Source organism: Aedes aegypti, chromosome 3 (assembly GCF_002204515.2).
Source record: "Aedes aegypti strain LVP_AGWG chromosome 3, AaegL5.0 Primary Assembly, whole genome shotgun sequence".
Classification (NCBI taxonomy): domain Eukaryota; kingdom Metazoa; phylum Arthropoda; class Insecta; order Diptera; family Culicidae; genus Aedes; species Aedes aegypti.
In genome coordinates this window covers 257,673,843-257,693,049 of record NC_035109.1, presented here as the reverse complement: position 1 = coordinate 257,693,049, position 19,207 = coordinate 257,673,843, and positions in this window count along the sequence as shown.

Genomic DNA, 19,207 nt, shown 5'->3' with positions numbered 1-19,207 from the left:
ATGGCCTGTGAGTGTTTGCAAGCAATTTATTTAAAAAATATAATTCCAAAACCTTTCACTTTAGAGGTAAATATTCAATGGAGAATGTGTAGTGCACAACAATAAAAAACACTGATAAAATAATTCAATAATTCGAGATTCAAAAAATATATGGACGAAAATTGCACTTTATTCTTAGTATTTTTACATTTACGCCATGAAAACAATGCCAAATAAATTTAAGAGCATACAATGAAGTAAGCAGATTACATGATTTTGGTATGTCGTAGACGCATTTTTAATCGAGGATAAGGAGAATAGAATAAGAATAGTCAATTTTTATAATTGAAGACAATATATAAATACAAATACAAAACTATCATAGAAGATGTTGGAAACAAATTTTCATAATGGAGATTAAAGTCTAATCGATTTTCATCAAAAATATACTTTTTTTCAACAAATTCGTAAACAAACCACTCATCTCACTTTCTTTCTAGGTGAACCTCTTCCCCTGGACTATTCTCTTTTTACATTTACAGTGGAGTACAAAACAAGTTATAATCATTTTTTTATATGAACAGGTCCATCACCAGTATCATCCAGTATCATATCCACAAGTTCTAAAATTCGATTGGTAGAGTTCTGAATAAAGAACAATTTTACCTTGACCAGTTGCTGAAATTCGTACAATTATTTCAAGGATTCCTATGATAACTTCCACTAACATCGAATTACTGCAGGTATTCCTATAATAGGGCTGCAAAATGGTGAGCTGACAATCTGGAGCGTCCAATATAGCTCTGATCCTCACAAGTCCCTGACTCATGCTTCCACGGGTCAATCAATGACAAAGACCGCCAGCTAAGGGTTGCGTACTCAGCTGGTAGTACTGCCTGGGCACTGTTGTATTTTTGACGTCAACTAGAGTAACGAGATTCCGGATTTACAAATGTGGGGCCCGGGGGCCATTTTCTTGTGGGGCCCTTTTCCCAGAAGACCAATTAAATACTTTAGAATAGACTGGATAATTATTATGTCAAACTATTTTATAACGTTTCCATTGTGAACGTAAATCAATTTGAATTTACTTAACTAATGTTTTCCTTAATATTCTACATATCTTTGTAGATTTTATATGTTAAATTCAATGTTTTTGGGTTTTCATCGTCAACAACAAAATTTATTTGATGATTCACTTCTTGCTGGAACCTTAATTGAAATTATACAGATTTCATTCATGTTTTAATCTTTAAGTTGTTGAACATACAGATTCACCAAACAATTTTGAGTTGAAGAAATTGGAGTAGAGTTGGTAGCAGGTCTTTTTCTAGAGACTTGGGCTCTATTTTAATGCAAACCTTTAAAAAGTCTCTAATTTCAATGGAAGGTCTATAAGGTCTCTATTAAAAAAAAAAAGTGGTCGCTGAAGTCCTTTCCTTCCTTATTGCTATTGCAGTGAATCCTGATGCAAAATAATACTGGCTCCAGAGAAAAATGCAAAGACTTTAGCCCTGCTATTTAGCAGCTTCTTCAAGGATTTCGTATCACAGGTCTCGAAGAAAAACTTAAAGAAATCTTCAAGTAATTTGACTAGACATTTCATCTGTTATACTTTCATGGACTGGAACAGGGATCTCTCTAGACATATTTCTAGAGATTCCTTTACTATTTTGCCTAGAAGTTCTACAAGAGATTTTTCAAGGGGTGCTTAGAGAATTTGCTATAGGTAATCCTTGAGCACTCCAACGATACTACTCCCAGTAATTGCCTCAGTGATTATCCCGATTATTTTCCAAAGAATATACTAGGTGTTTTCCAGATATTTTTACTTATCCTTTAAACGAATTCTCCAGTTTTACTCAAGGAAATCTTACAAAGATTTTTTGAAGATGTTCTAAACGTATCTCTTGGAGGATAAAGTAAGGAAATCGGGTGAAGAATCACTGGTATTCTAGGAAAAATTCACATTACATTCTTGAGATATCCGAAACAAAATTCTTGGAGGAATTCCTAAGGAAAATTTGTGAAGAACTCCACTGCAAAAAATCACTTAATGAACTCCAGCAGAAATTTCCGGAATAATCTCTGAACCTTCCGACTAAATTCATATAGCAAATTATGAGAAAAAAAAAAACAATTTCACGACAAATTGCAAAAAAAGATAAATGATTACATAGAAGGCACTATATTTAAGGCACTTAAACACTACCAGCCCTTCAGTATGATCGATAAAGAAATTTTCAAAATAGATATATTAATAATTCAGTCCTATTTCTTGATCAGAAAACATAAATTGCATGTGAACCTAGTCGTAAACTTCGTTGAGAAAGCTTTCGGTACAGTTGGATAGTCACGTAAGAAAATCCTTAGGAACTTAAGCAAAAGGATGACACTCTTCTTGTTTATCCAAATAGTTTTTGAAAATTGAAGTTAAAGTTAACAAAATCCGATTCTGAATGTTCTTACATTTTGTTTTTAGAATTTGATTTCAATTTATTTGCATAAACATCACCCATTGTTCCATAAATATTAAAAAACTAGTGGTCCCGGCAAACTTCGTCTTGCTATCAAGTAGGCTGTTGCAAAACGTCATTTAATCCCCCATTCAAAATGACACCTGAGTCTGCTCCCGTTTTCCCGATTATTCCGGAGACTTTCCCAAACTTTTTCCTTGCACGAACACGTCGCATCCCTTGTCGAGTGCAACAGTGAAAAACTTTCCTCAGTCCGTTGATCCGTTCTCAAGTTATTTCGTGACATACAAACACCACTCCATTTTTATTTATATAGATACAGTACTGGGCAGAATAAAGTACGCATTGGCCGTATTTCCATACAAAATGGTCAAGTATGGAGATCTGAATCTCAGCTTTTAGTGGTCCGATTGATCTGAAATTTTCACCAGAGCCTAGATATAACATAGATTTTACTCAATTAAAATATCACTGCATTTGAAACACAATCTTTTAAATTATTAAAAATCTCTCAATTTGCAAAAAATTGCAAAATTTAATTTTGAAAATATTTTGAAAACAATCAGTTTTACCGAAAAATGATGTTCTGCAAACTTGTGTGTCTTATCAAATTGTACATTTTTGCAGAAGGACATATTGCTCTAAATATTTTCATTTAAAAAATATTTTTACTTTAAAATTTTGTCATTTTTCTTGAAATTTGTGATTTGCGATAACCTAAAAGTTCGTTAATGAAAAACTATGAATTTCTAGCCTAGCAAATTTGAGGTTACTTTCAAGCTGCGGTGAAAATTTCAGGTCAATCGGACAACTAGAAACCGAGATATAAGACTCCAAACTTGATCATTTTGTATGGAAAAACGGCCAATGCGTACTTTATTCTGTCCGGTACTGTAGAATGCTTCAAATAATATGACACGATTTAAAAAAGTATGGACTATTGCATTGGTTCTGATTATTCGTGAAAGTTTCACTACAAATATGTTTGTCGAGGTTTGTGAGGGCCCGGGGGTTCATTGAACCCTCTCCCTGCTCTCCTCTTGCTACGCTCATGTTGATAAATGTAACAAAACAAGCAAGCAATTCGATTCATTAGACAACTTTTTTGAGACAACGATCGAAACAGTTTCTAGGTTCTTCGATTCAAATTAGGAAGCGTGGAATACTGCCTATAGTGCTCAGTATTCACGGATTTGCGTGATTCTGGCAAAATATCTTTAACTTCATTAGAGAAATTAAGGTTTGATTTCAAATTGCGGAGAAATAGAAAGTCCACGCATTGTCGGAAATTCTAGAAATTGCGCACAGTACTTAATGTTTCGAAATTATCACGTTTCATAAACGAAGATGCCGTAAAAATATCATTATATTTAATAACATATCATTATATTTAATCCTTTTGATGAAATCTGTTCAAAAGGATCCTAAATATATAATTTATAGTAGGGGCCTTCTTTAGGTGAGTGGTTAGAGTCCGCAGCTGCAAATCAAAGCCATGCTCAAGGTGTCTGGGTTTGATTCACGGTCGGTCCAGGATCTTTTTATAATGAAAATTTCCTTGACTTCCCTGGGCATAAAAAATATCATCGTGCCTGCCACACGATTTTTGAATGCGAAAATGGCAACTTTAGCAAAGAAAGCTGACAATTAATAACTGTGGAAGTGCTCATTGAACACTAAGCTGAGAAGTAGGCTCTGTTCCAGTGAGGACGTAATGTGAAATAGAAGCAGAAGTTTTCTTATGTCTCAAGGTATTTTTTCAATTCCAGAAATAGAATTTTGGTTCGAAACATCATAGTGTTTGCTTTGACTTATCTGTGGCATTATTAAATAGTTCTATGCATTATTTTGACAGGAAATTTATTTCCCTTATACTTTTTCAGCACAAGGGTGAGTTACAGTATTGATAGCCTTCCATAAATTATGTACCATATTCAAAAAAGGACAAACACTTCAAAATGCAACATGTGTTAGTGACGATTTATACACACACCGGAAGTAGCAGGAACTCGTGTCGCTTCCTGCAGATAAACTTTTATGCGATCTATTCACACCGTATTTATCTCCCGGAATCTCGAAAACTCGTCAAACATCCGCCAGTATTGATTATTTTCATTGCAAAGGAGATTTTCTTCCGCCCGCCAATCTCACTCTGTGAAGATCCTTTCAATGAAGAAAAAGAAAACTTATCCGCTGAAGAAAAGTTCGTATTACTTTTCATTCCACACTCGGAAAGTTGCCCTGATCCGGCTGGATTTGGGTTCGATAAAGTTTCGCACACTGCTGCTAGATATGGGAGCTAGCTGGCGGGGTCGCGATTCGTCTTCGGTTCATAGGAGACAGGGTAACAACACCCACATCACGTGTCGAAGAACATTTGTACTTTTCCTTTTTCGTTTCATCGTTTCCTGCGTTCCAATCACTTTCACTCACTTGTCGTCTCAAGTCTGGAAATCCTTCTCCATATCCTTACAACTCAGCATCCGTACGTGCACCCGCCCTGCACTAGAAGTAGATATTTCATGATTTCATTGAAATTGCTGTCGAAATGGCTGACGAGCTTCGAAATTAAAGATGACCGTCCGTTACACAGCCCGAAGGATATTGCCCAATGAAGGAAAATGCTGAATCAATACCAGCTGCGTTAGTGCCGGCAAAAGTTTTCCCCATTCAATGACCCGCATGGGTGCCGTCAATTTGCCTATGTAGCTGAGCTTGATGGATTCGGACGTCAGCCGTAGGAACTTACCGTCAAACGGGGTGATTTGCAATACTTGATAACACTGCGGACCATTTTTTTGTCTCAAGCATTAAAATACAGCTATTTACCTAATTAAGGATTGCTGAATGCAATACAATTTCAAAAAATATCATAGAACGTCATGATCTTGAGACATTGGCTGTTTAAAATGCATTACTAAACGCTATCATGCAACTTGCATGCATGTTTGACAACTTGTTTGACAATTATTTGCTTAATTCACCTCATAATTCAAACTTCATAGGTTAAAGAAGACTTATCAACAAAGCTCTTGATACTTTCCCGCACAAAAGTTATCATTTTTAGCAATAGAAATGTGTTGAATCTTGTCAAATAAAGGAAACGAATAATTGTGTATGGAGACTACAATGGCGGCATGTACATAGCTCAAAACTGTGACGTGCTGAACATTTTTGAGAGTGGCATCAGATTCAGCAACTCTAAGTTTTCAAGAGACTTAAAATTTGATCATTGAGATACGCAAACATGTTATTAATGGTACGCGGTGTAATTTACCATAATTGTTATCTATAATACACAAATATCAAAAAATATTACGGATCTATGTCATTACCCGCTTATCCAGTAGACCTGTTTGCTTTTTCCAAGGTACCCTTGCCACATCAAATTCCGAACTTATTTATCAAAACAAGTTATCTGTCCAAAAATGAGCACATTTGTTAAAATTTTAAAGGTGTATCAAATCGATTTCATAGTTTCAACCAAAAAACACCGAAAAAGCAATACACTTTTCCAGTTTGTCATATAAATTCTGGCAAACATCTTATTACATTTCGTATCTAATTCAACAATCTATTTCATCTGAGTGTTACGAACATATCGTTCATACACCGTTTTCATGTTGTGCGAAATAATTGATCTATATCCTAAAATTTCAAAAGGTTGCCAACACGAATGCACTCTCTGAAAACCACAGTTACCCATGATTTAGATGTCATAGCTTTGAACCCAACAATCCATCACCAACGGTACACACAACAAGGTAGGCTATTCCCACGTATAAACAACTATTTTCAATCAAAACATGTGTCGTCATTCCTATCGTCAAGCATGAGGCTTAAAGGATAGTAAGAGAGAGCAGGCGTTGCTTTCTTTTGCACTAGTTAAAGTTTGCGATAGGAATGATATGTCATACATGATATATGGTATATGTCATATGTCATTTTTGGGAATATAATACCTTGCTTTTTATCGTGTCCATCATAATCAGCTGAAAAAGTGTTCATGGTAAGGTGAATAAGTCCATCCAATCTGGTCATTGGTCATTGGTGCGATAGATTATAATTATTTGCTTTATTTAGTGTGAGTGAAATTTAAAAAAAATCTGAAAATGTTCCAAATTAAATCAGATAGTTACAAACGTTAGCTTGATTGGTGTGAAGAAGAAGAATAAGAAAAATAGATTATCCTTTGTACTTGAACCGTGGATCTTCTGATTCTCAGACCCAAACCTAACCATCAACTCTATTTTGAGCCAATGATGATCGACTGTATGGTTCAATGATATGACGTCTAATTCATGGGTAACTGTTGTTTTCGTAGAGGGCATTCGTGTTGGCATTTTAGGGTAAAGATCAGGGTGCGGCACCTTTATCGAAAGTTCTCAAAATCAAAAATTTGTGTGTTCTTTTGAATAAAAATGACATCAAAAGGGTAACTTCAAATTTTTACCCAAAAATATTAAGATTTAAAAGTGGCGCAAGCGACTTGAAGGTGAATTTTAAAGCTATGAAATTTTACCTCTAGTGAATTTTCCATAACTTCGTTATTTTACAACCAATTTTGAAGCTCATTCAGGTTCATGAAGTTATGGTCAAACAAAAATGATTTTTTTAGTAAAAAGAAGAAAAATTTGAAGAAAACTACCCTGACCTAGACTAGTTTTGATTTTAGACAAATTTTATATCCAACAAACTTTTTATACATTTATTTTGAAGATGCAAAGATATTTGAAATTGTTTAGAAAATTATAATGTTATGAAGACTTCAGTGAAAGTCATATTTCATAACATGAAAATTCACCTTCAATTCGCTTGCGGTACTTAATATATTTGGCTCAAAATTTGAGGTTTCTCTTCTTATGCGATTTAAATTTAGAAAAGCACACGAATTTTTGGTTATGAGAACTTTCAAAAAACAAACCGCACCCTAGCATAGATCAATTATTTCACAGTGAAAATTAATTGCCAGATGAAAATGTTGTATGAACGATATGTTCAAAACACTCAGATGAAATAGATAGTGTATTCGGAAAAATGATAAAACATTGTGTTAGCAAAAGACAAGTGGTATTTTTGAACCACTTTCAAAGTAATTTTGTGGTTTTGTAGTCGTAAATGATTAAATACACTGCGAAACATGTTTTTGTCTCCAGCACCCAAATACCACTATTAACTAAATTAAGGGTTGCTGAATCCATGTCTAGTTTTTAAGATATTGACTGTGAAAGTAAAAGAAATGACTATTTCAGCCAAATTGTATGCAAGTTTGCCAGCTTGTTTGGCAATTTATTTGCTTAATTTGCCACTGAATTTAAATTTCATGTGTAGAAAAATTATTATCAACAAAGTTCAGTACTTGCAATGCTCAAAAGTTAGTTTTTGATGGTTTAGAAAAGTATTGTATTTTGTATTGAGAGAAACGAAGAATTTAGTTTGGAGACTGCGAGCATGTTGTAAAAATCGACTTTATCTAAGTTTAATCGTGCAATTATATCTTAAATGAAAGTTGATGTTTTACCTGCTTGGTGGTTTAGATCACTTAAAAATTTGACGAATCATACTTTATATATCAAATAAACATCAATGAAAATAGTGGTTTATACAACTTTGACGACCTGTAGCTAAAATTTGAGGGTTCCGGGTCATTTGGCCGAATACCATTTGGACGAATGCCGTTTGGCCGAACGCCATTTGGCCGAAAGGGTCATTTGGTCGAATGCCGTTTGGCCGAAATTGAGAAAAATAATAAACAATATTTAGCATGCATTTGTAATACATTTCAAAGAACAGTTTATTGTTAAAGAAGGATAAATCAACATTGATATAAAGTTCAAGGAACAGTCAATGCTGAAAGAAGAACATTCTAAATGTAAGCAATTATACACTTCTCTGCTAGCAGCTGTCAGCATAGGTTTGTCATTGCGTTTATAGTCAGCTTTTGACGGTTTACGTCTCTTTCGTCTTTTCTGAGCATCAATTTGCTTCAATCCTTCTTATAGCACTTAGTAAATTTATTAATTTCTAGAATCCACAAGTTTGGCTCCTTCTTTTTATAACGGAGAAACAGTTGGCTTCTAAGTAGGTGTTCATCAAGTTATCAATTAAATTCATAATAAGACTCTATGAACGTATAATTAGCCATAGTTTCAAAAACTATAAAAAATGATAAAATATGAAAGAACAGCCTATGATTAAAAGAAAGAAAAATTTCTTATAAAAATTTAACCTAGTGTAATACAAATCATTGTTATATCAGTATACTTATAAAGAAATGCCGAAGATTTAAAGAAGGTAAAATTCACAAATTTTCTAATGAAATTATCAAAAACATTTGAAACCCTAGCACACCGTTGGTAACCCAGAGACGCTCATGGCTAGTTATGAGCTCAGAGTCTTGACGCGAGTTTACTTCGTCCTGAATGAACGGATAGTTTTGTGTATTCTCTTGAAGCACTTATATAGCCACAAACATGACGTCCCGCCACAACATGAAGATCAACATTTCAACTAGCAGATCAGTTATTGGGCCCCAATTATGAGTCCTACACATCACCGTTTTTTTTTTTTTGTTCTTTATACGGCCAAACGGCATTCGGCCAAACGACCCATTCGGTCAAATGGTATTCGGCCAAATGGCGTTCAATCAAACGGCATTCGGCCAAATGGCCGGACACCAAATTTGTGACGTGCTGGAACACTTTTGAGGATGGCATCAGATACAGCAGCTTCCAATCTACTAGAGACACATAATTTGAACCTTGAGACACGCAATAATGTAATTTTTGTTACGCTGTGATATCTTCTTCTTTTGATTACTCGTTACTCAACTCTTGATTGCTACTCAAGTTTGCTCGTGTACAGTTTAAATCCTTTTTTTTTCGGGAAATGGGTCATTCGGGCTTCCTTAGCCTTGTGGTAAAGTCCACAGCTATAAAGAAAACTAAAGGTGTCTGGGTTTTATTCTCGGTCGGTCAAGGATATTTTTTTACGTTTTTCTCTTTTTATTTAGGGATTTTCTGCCGTAAGTAGGTTCATCCCTGGACTTCCTTGATTTTCCTTGGAAACTTTGGCAAAGAAAGCTGTCAGCCAATAACTGTAGAATTGCCCATTGGTTGGACACTAGGCTGAGAAGCAGGCATTGTTACAGTGGGGACATAATGAAAAAATCAAGAAGGAGAAGAAGAAGAAGAAGTCATTCAGGGAAGAATAATAATAAAATATCACCGCTCAAAAGTTGCTCCTGATAGGACATATTTCTGACCTTTCAGGCTCTTTTATTGCTAAAATTCCGAACAACCAGCTGTGTTCAAGTTGTGTCGTAATGCCAGTAAGAAGCACAAAATATTTTGTCTTTAGCGGTTTGGAGATATATTTCCAGGAAGTGTCCATTAAAACCGATGGATGATCTACAACTTATGTGAATTCTGTTATATGGTTCTAACACGATACACTATAACCTCAATTTACGAACTAGATCGGGGGTGCGTAAATTGAGTTGGTGCGTAAATTGAATCAGTGCGTAAAACGAGGGAGCTCAGTTCGTAAAACGAGGTTTTGCCGTTTGGAGTCTACTGGTACGAAATTAATTTATATTATTTAGAAAAAAATATGCTCTTTTAGCACCATTAACATATTATTAATACCTTGAATTCTTAATCAGGCTAGAATGTGTGCAAGTTAAGGTTTTCCAAGAACTCTTTGGAGTTTGGGCATATGGTTCTACATGAGTTAACGGAGATCAATTTATCATTTCTATGTAGAAGAATGTCTCACAATACTGGACCCTAGAAGATTGATATATTCAAAGGAAGCGTTTGTATTGTCAGATCCAAGTTTTGGTAATTAAGTGAGTACAACAGGTTTTCTAGTTCATCCAAAAACTTCCTGGAATATATACCTGCATTGATCTGACATATTTAGCGATCCTTTGATGTTTTTTTGATATGGCACAGGCCACAGCCACAGCCCATAGTAGCATAATAAATATTTTTATAATTTGTGCCGATGTCCTAGGTCCTCCAAGGACTCCATTGAATATAGGCCTTGGGATCTACGGCCGTAATAAGAGATTAAAAGTTAGTTTTCAATTACTCCACAGGCCCCTAACCATTCATGTGAGTAAACGGTGTATTGTAATAATTTGTGCGGATGTCCTAGGTCCTCCAAGGACCCCATTGAATATAGGCCTTGGGATCTACGACCGTAATGAGAGATTAGAGGTTACTTTTCAATTACTCCACAGGCCCCTAACCATTCATGTGAGTAAACGGTGTAATGTAATAATTTGTGCGGATGTCCTAAGTCCTCCAAGGACCCCATTGAATATAGGCCTTGGGATCTACGACCGTAATAAGAGATTAGTGGTTAGTTTTCAATTACTCCACAGGCCCCTAACCATTCATGTGAGTAAACGGTGTATTGTAATAATTTGTGCGGATGTCCTAAGTCCTCCAAGGATCCCATTGAATATAGACCTTGGGATCTACGGCCGTAATAAGAGATTAAAAGTTAGTTTTCAATTACTCCACAGGCCCCTAACCATTCATGTGAGTAAACGGTGTATTGTAATAATTTGTGCGGATGTCCTAAGTCCTCCAAGGACCCCATTGAATATAGGCCTTGGGATCTACGACCGTAATAAGAGATTAGTGGTTAGTTTTCAATTACTCCACAGGCCCCTAACCATTCATGTGAGTAAACGGTGTATTGTAATAATTTGTGCGGATGTCCTAAGTCCTCCAAGGATCCCATTGAATATAGACCTTGGGATCTACGGCCGTAATAAGAGATTAAAAGTTAGTTTTCAATTACTCCACAGGCCCCTAACCATTCATGTGAGTAAACGGTGTATTGTAATAATTTGTGCGGATGTCCTAAGTCCTCCAAGGACCCCATTGAATATAGGCCTTGGGATCTACGACCGTAATAAGAGATTAGTGGTTAGTTTTCAATTACTCCACAGGCCCCTAACCATTCATGTTAGTAAACGGTGTATTGTAATAATTTGTGCTGATGTCCTAGGTCCTCCAAGGATCCCATTGAATATAGGCCTTGGGATCTACGGCCGTAATAAGAGATTAAAAGTTAGTTTTCAATTACTCCACAGGCCCCTAACCATTCATGTGAGTAAACGGTGTATTGTAATAATTTGAGCGGATGTCCTAGGTCCTCCAAGGACCCCATTGAATATAGGCCTTGGGATCTACGACCGTAATGAGAGATTAGAGGTTACTTTTCAATTACTCCACAGGCCCCTAACCATTCATGTGAGTAAACCGTGTATTGTAATAATTTGAGCGGATGTCCTAGGTCCTCCAAGATCTATATCGAATATAGGTCTTAGGATCAACAAGCCTAACCAATTATCAAAAGATGCTTTTTTGATATGGCACAGGTCCTTATCTATATGTAGCAGTAAAATGAGTATTGTTATAATTTGTACCGATATCCTAGGTCCTCCAAGGACTTCATTGAATATAGGCCTTTGAATCTACAAACGTGATCAATGGTCTATAAGTAGTATTTAAATATGGCACAGTCTCTCAACCATTCATTTAAGTCAACAGAATATTTTATTGATTTATACGGATGTTTTTGGTGCTCCAAGGACTCTATCGAATAAAAGCCTTTGGATCTACGACCATAATAAGTGATTAGAAGTTAGTTTTCAAATACTCCAAAGGCCCCTTACCATTCCTGTGGGTAGACGGTGCATTGTATGAATTTGTGCGGATGTCCTTGGTCCGCTAACATCTCTGTCGAATATGGGCATTAGGATATACAAGCGTAACCAATCATCAATAGATAGTTCCTCAATATTGCCAAGGTTCTTACTGTCCATATTTGCAAACGAAGTGTTGTATTGATTTGTGTCGATGTTTTTGTACTTCCGAGGACCACGATATATGGGCCTGAGTATCTACAAACTTAAGTAGTTGTATATTGATGATACAGTGAAACCTCCATGAGTCGCTATTGAAGGGACCATCGACTCATGGAAATATCGAGTCATGGAACAGCAATCCTTTGCAAACCTGCTTATAGGGACCATCATAGTAACCATGAAATTTTGTTTTTAGTATGGTTCCATGAGTCGATATCGAGTCATGGAACATCGACTCATGGAGGTATCACTGTACTTATTTATTGCATAAAATCTAAACTCTTAAGGCTAAGTAGCCCGTCATTCGTTTTGGTAGCTTTGTTGATTCAATTCCAAAATGGCGTCGGACATCGATTTTCGTTATCCCCTCGTCGTGCCCGTTCCGAAAATACCCATATTGTATAGGTTTCCAACGGTTTTCCCAAACCAGAGGTCGCCATCTTAGATTCCAAAATGGCGTCGGACATTGATTTTCGTTATCCCCTCATCGTGCCCATTCCGAACATACCCATATTGTATGGGTTTCCAACGGTTTTCCCAAACCAGAGGTCGCCATTTTAGATTCCAAAATGGCGTCGGACATCGATTTTCGTTATCCCCTCGTCGTGCCCGTTCCGAAAATACCCATATTGTATGGGTTTCCAACGGTTTTTCCAAACCAGAGGTCGCCATCTTGGATTCCAAAATGGCGTCGGACATTGATTTTCGTCATCCCCTCATCGTGCCCGTTCCGAAAATACCCATATTGTATGGGTTTCCAACGGTTTTTCCAAACCAGAGGTCGCCATCTTGGATTTCAAAATGGCGTCGGACATCGATTTTCGTTATCCCCTCGTCGTGCCCGTTCCGAAAATACCCACATTGTATGGGTTTCCAACGGTTTTCCCAAACCAGAGGTCGCCATCTTGGATTCCAAAATGGCGTCGGACATTGATTTTCGTTATCCCCTCATCGTGCCCACTCCGAAAATACCCATATTATATGGGTTTCCAACGGTTGTCCCAAACCAGAGGTCGCCATCTTAGATTCCAAAATGGCGTCGGACATCGATTTTCGTTATCCCCTCGTCGTGCCCGTTCCGAAAATACCCATATTGTATGGGTTTCCAACGGTTTTCCCAAACCAGAGGTCGCCATCTTGGATTCCAAAATGGCGTCGGACATTGATTTTCGTCATCCCCTCATCGTGCCCGTTCCGAAAATACCCATATTGTATGGGTTTCCAACGGTTTTCCCAAACCAGAGGTCGCCATCTTGGATTTCAAAATGGCGTCGGACATCGATTTTCGTCATCCCTTCATCGTGCCCATTCCGAAAATACCCATATTGTATGGGTTTCCAACGGTTTTTCCAAACCAGAGGTCGCCATCTTGGATTTCAAAATGGCGTCGGACATCGATTTTCGTTATCCCCTCGTCGTGCCCATTCCGAAAATACCCATATTGTATGGGTTTCCAACGGTTTTCCCAAACCAGAGGTCGCCATCTTGGATTCCAAAATGGCGTCGGACATTGATTTTCCTTATCCCCTCATCGTGCCCACTCCGAAAATACCCATATTATATGGGTTTCCAACGGTTGTCCCAAACCAGAGGTCGCCATCTTAGATTCCAAAATGGCGTCGGACATCGATTTTCGTTATCCCCTCGTCGTGCCCGTTCCGAAAATACCCATATTGTATGGGTTTCCAACGGTTTTCCCAAACCAGAGGTCGCCATCTTGGATTCCAAAATGGCGTCGGACATTGATTTTCGTCATCCCCTCATCGTGCCCGTTCCGAAAATACCCATATTGTATGGGTTTCCAACGGTTTTTCCAAACCAGAGGTCGCCATCTTGGATTTCAAAATGGCGTCGGACATCGATTTTCGTCATCCCCTCATCGTGCCCATTCCGAAAATACCCATATTGTATGGGTTTCCAACGGTTTTCCCAAACCAGAGGTCGCCATCTTGGATTTCAAAATGGCGTCGGACATCGATTTTCGTCATCCCCTCGTCGTGCCCGTTCCGAAAATACCCATATTGTATGGGTTTCCAACGGTTTTCCCCAAACGGAGGTCAATCATTTTCCACAGAATTGACAAAACTCAATTTACGCACTGCGTAAAAAAAGTGACTTAAATTGAGTTTACTGCGCAAAAAAAGTGACTTAAATTGAGGTAGCGTAAAAAAAGACTTCGTAAATTGAGGTTTTAGTGTATAGACCATTTCAATAAACTTGAGTTTTTGACTTACAAAGCAAAATTTATTCTTTTTTATTTGGTGAGAATAAGAGAAAAGTCAATTGGGTTTCTTAATCCATCCACACGGTAAAAAATGTAGTTAACTTTATTTAATTTTTGACTAATTGCAAGTGATTGAAAATTGACTTGTTGCGATATAAGACCAATTTTAAATTGCTTGTTTTGTATAAAAACATACATGTTTCTGTCTATTGTTCCAAATATAAAGTGTTGTTAGAATCAATGTTGCTGAACAACGATCGGAAACGCGAGGCACGATGAATTTTCGTAGGCATCAAAACAGAATCTGTGAATAAACACAAACAACCGTTCGGGCGCTTCATTCGTTCGTGTTTCATTTTCGGATCGCTGTTTCTCCCGACGCTATCATCGGGTGATTTTCCATCGCTTGGTAATGTGAACGGTACGATCCACGCCGCCTGCTCTTCGCGAAGAACAGAAAAATATTCATTTCGATCATCTTCATGTGGGCTTGCAACAATCACGCTAAACTTGCTCCGCTCAAAAATGAGTGCCAAGCGCACAAAATTGGCCTCTTTTCGTGCAGCACAGATTCTGTGCAAAGGGGCTGTACACAGTTTTGTGCAAACGGTGGTAAACAAAACTGAATGAGTAAATTGCGCACAGAGGAGGAACGCTTGGAATGCGGAATTCGTTTCCATTTTTGTTTTGCTTCTGAAAACATTAAAAAAAACATTCCAATTTTAAAGATTTTCAGAGATTTTTTCATTTGAATAGCCGAAGCGGCAGCAAATGGGGAAAAAACTTTCGCATTTGCGACCACCTTCCGGCTTTTCGCTAGAAAACATCTCAGAAAGCTCCCCATCTTACCAACGGCCAACTGTTTGCTGCCACGCGGGATATCATTGACAGTTCCCTTTCCATCGATCTCGGACAGCCGAAGGCGAAAACGTCGGCAACTCACAGAATTAGTGCGACCTACTCAGAATTTTCACTCAGTCAGCCAGTTCTGCATTGGTTGCCTCATTCTGTGTAGTTTTAACACATGCGCTGCGTGGAGCTGGCTTAGCGTGGAGTGTTTGCTTGACTTTACGAGAAGAAGCAACCTTGCAATGAATCACGAGAATGAACAGCACGTGGATAAATGAATCCTACGAGGGGAGAGGCTTCGCGAACCACTTATCGGTGTGTTCATTTTGCTTCTTCGACGTTGCATCCGTTCGCTTTTTGCGATGCTCTTCGTGACGCAAAAATGAAAAATGAATTTTGGCGAATGTTGGATCGCGAAGATGCGTCGATCATTGTTCACGAAGAAGATCCATCGCAACCCTGGTGTACACAAGTTTTTTCGAAATATTATCCGTTTAAAAAACACATTATAAGTCATGAACGCGATATTTTGAAAGTACCATGTGAAGTCGTAAAAATTAACAACAGTCAATTAGTAAACACGGGAATAACAATACCACAAGCAACAAGTTCGGAATGCACCCAGCCTACTAAAAAGCAAAAAACAGAAGATGACGAAACAGATGCTTGTTCATCGAGCGATAGTTTTTCAAAAATTGATAGATCGGCTCTCAACTTCACTTTGAATTTGCACACGAAGAACAACATCACGAGGAAGGATGTATATAATATTCAAAAAGATGTAACTGAAATGTTATCGGAACTCGCCAATGAATTCGAAAATTTAGATGTTATGATTCAAGATCCAGACAATGAATTTAAGATGAAAAGTTGTATTAATAAGATGAAAAATATGTTTAAATCATTCAATTCAGATCATAAACTATTATCGTTTCTAGTAAGACACACAGGATTAGAGTTGCCAAAAATAATAACAATGAACGACAAGACTATTATCTCAGACCAACTAAATATCGAGCTCGAATCGGAAATTATCAGCAGTTACTTAATTCTCATGCCAATTGCTAGTCAAATAAAAGCTTTTTTCGAAAGTAAGAATATATTCAAGCAAACTATGGAACACATGGCAACATTGGAACAATCTGCAGAAATATCTAATTATGTTAACGGAAGTAAATGGAGAGAAATAAGAGCAAAGTATCCAAATGACGTAATTATTCCAATATGACTTTATTCGGATGAGTTTGAAGTGAATGATTCGCAAAGCTCCCACTGCAATCGACATTCTGTATGTGGCATATATTATAAATTTCCTACAATTGAACAACAATTTTCGTCTAGATTGTCTAACATTTTTGTGGCTGGAATGATAAAGAAAACTGATATTAAAGAAGTCGGTATTAACAGATTGATAACGAAGCTAGTGAATGAATTTAAGCACATTGAAGAAGATGGGATATACATTACTGTGGATAATGAAACTATATTTGTGAGATTCGTTATGTGTCTGCTGCAAGGTGACAACTTTGGCATTCACTCAATGCTTTTATTGTCTAGCGGATTCAACGCGACGTTTTATTGCCGCTTTTGTAGAAGGCCCAAAGAACTGCTTAAAACTGACAACAAAGAGCATGCTGACTGCATACGACGTAGACAAGATTATGAGGAAGATATTGAAGTCGATCGGCATAGTGAGACTGGTATTACTAGTTATTCAATCTTCAATGAGCTACCATCATTCCATGTCGTAGAAAACAAGAGTGTTGACGCTATGCACGATTTGTTTAGAAGCGGAATTTGTAAATACGGATTTGTAGAAATATTAGACTACTGCATATATTCAAAAAAATATTTCAACATCCATGACCTGAACAATCGTAAGAAACAAGTAGGAGACATCTGTGTAGACAATGAATTAGGACGAATGCCTGACATCAGAGAAACATACAATAGCAAACATAAGCGTAAATCAGTTCTGTTCAAAATGACGTCAAACGAAATGCGTATTTTTTGTCACTATTTTACTTTATTAGTAGGTCAGTTCGTGCCACCAAATGATTTGGTGTGGAAATATGCTCTAGATCTAGTAAAATTAGTCGAATTGTGCTTGAAACGTTCATTCATCTCCAATGACATTGAAGAACTACGGAATTTAATTGCTTCACATCACACAGCGTATATAAATTTGTTCAAAACAGATCTAAAGCCAAAACATCATTTTGTTTTACATTATCCCTCTGTAATTCAATGTTCAGGTCCCATACAAAGCATGATGTGCTTTCGAAATGAAGCGAAACATAAGGGGTTCAAACAATATGCTCATGTGATTTCGTCAAGGAAGAACATCTGTTTTACGCTTTGCATCAAGTCTTATTTACAATTTTCATATGATTTACTAAACCAGTGCTTTTTCAAACCGAACGTCAATCATAATTTCAATCTGTGTGATATACGGTTACGTAATTATTTTAGCAAACTGATTCAGCCCTTAAGTTTAAACACCGACTACAATTTATTGCTTTCAAGTACAGTTATTTACAAAGGAACAAATTATAAACTGGTCCAACATGCTACTGTATGAAATTCTAGAAATCATATCTCACAATGATTCGTTATATTTTGTGCTGGAAGTTTGGCAGGTATCTGTATTCAACGAGCACTTCTTAGCATATGAGACACAAGGATGTACACAAAGAGTAGATATTATTAGCATAGATTATTTTTCAAGTTTGCCAATCAATGTATTTTGTATAAATAGTAAATTTATGTTTCGGCCTAAAACCACGTTTAACGAATAATTATATAAGACAGGTAGTATAATATAATAAATAATAACGTAATTTCGTTGTTCTCTTTAGATAAAAAAAAATTCAATAAAAAAATTGCTTCATTACAATAACTTATCTTTATCTCTATCCGGATACAAAACAGAATTTATGGCAAACAAAAATTGATTTTTCTTCAAATTCTATCACCAGAATTGTATTTAATTGTACAATGTACAATGAATATTATGCCTGGTGCTCTAATTAGAAGAAAAAATAATTTTTGTTTTGTCTAAAATTAGTGTTTTAACCAGGTAACACAATATATTTTATTACATACGATTGCCCTAAAATTGATTTAATTATCATATTGGAATCACAGATCAAATATCAGAAATATATTCAAATATTATTTGGTTCTTACAGGAAAATAAAATATAATTTATTGGAATTTCACGTAATAATCGTCTGACAAATGTATCAAATGGATTGATGTCTGACTGGTTTTGCGGTATATAACTGTCCTGTACCATTTACGTGAAAAATAGTGTGGAAAAAATCTATGTATGTTTTCACGTAAACTTAAAGTGAATATTTTTTTGGGTGTAGTTCTCAGTTAATAACTGTGAAAGTGCTCATAAGAACACTAATCTGAGAAGCAGGCTTTGTCCCAGTTGGGACGTAACGCCAGAAATGAAGAAGAATATTAAGATGGACCCTGAGATGTTGGTGTTTGTCAGCTACCGGAAGAGTGGAAGCAAGGAATCATATCCACTATCTACGAAGAGGGGGTGACAAACTGGAATGAGAGAACTGTTGAGCAATCACTATTCTGAATGCTGCCTACATGAGCATTAGCATGAGTATAGATGACCGTGCATTTCGTAGTTGCTATTCCATGATTAATCAGAACAACCCGAGTAACACACATGTTATAATTGAGGCAGAATAACTCTTATGTGACCAGATCTGGTTATATACGAGTTATTTTGCCTCAATTGTAACATGTGTGCTACTAGGGAATCAA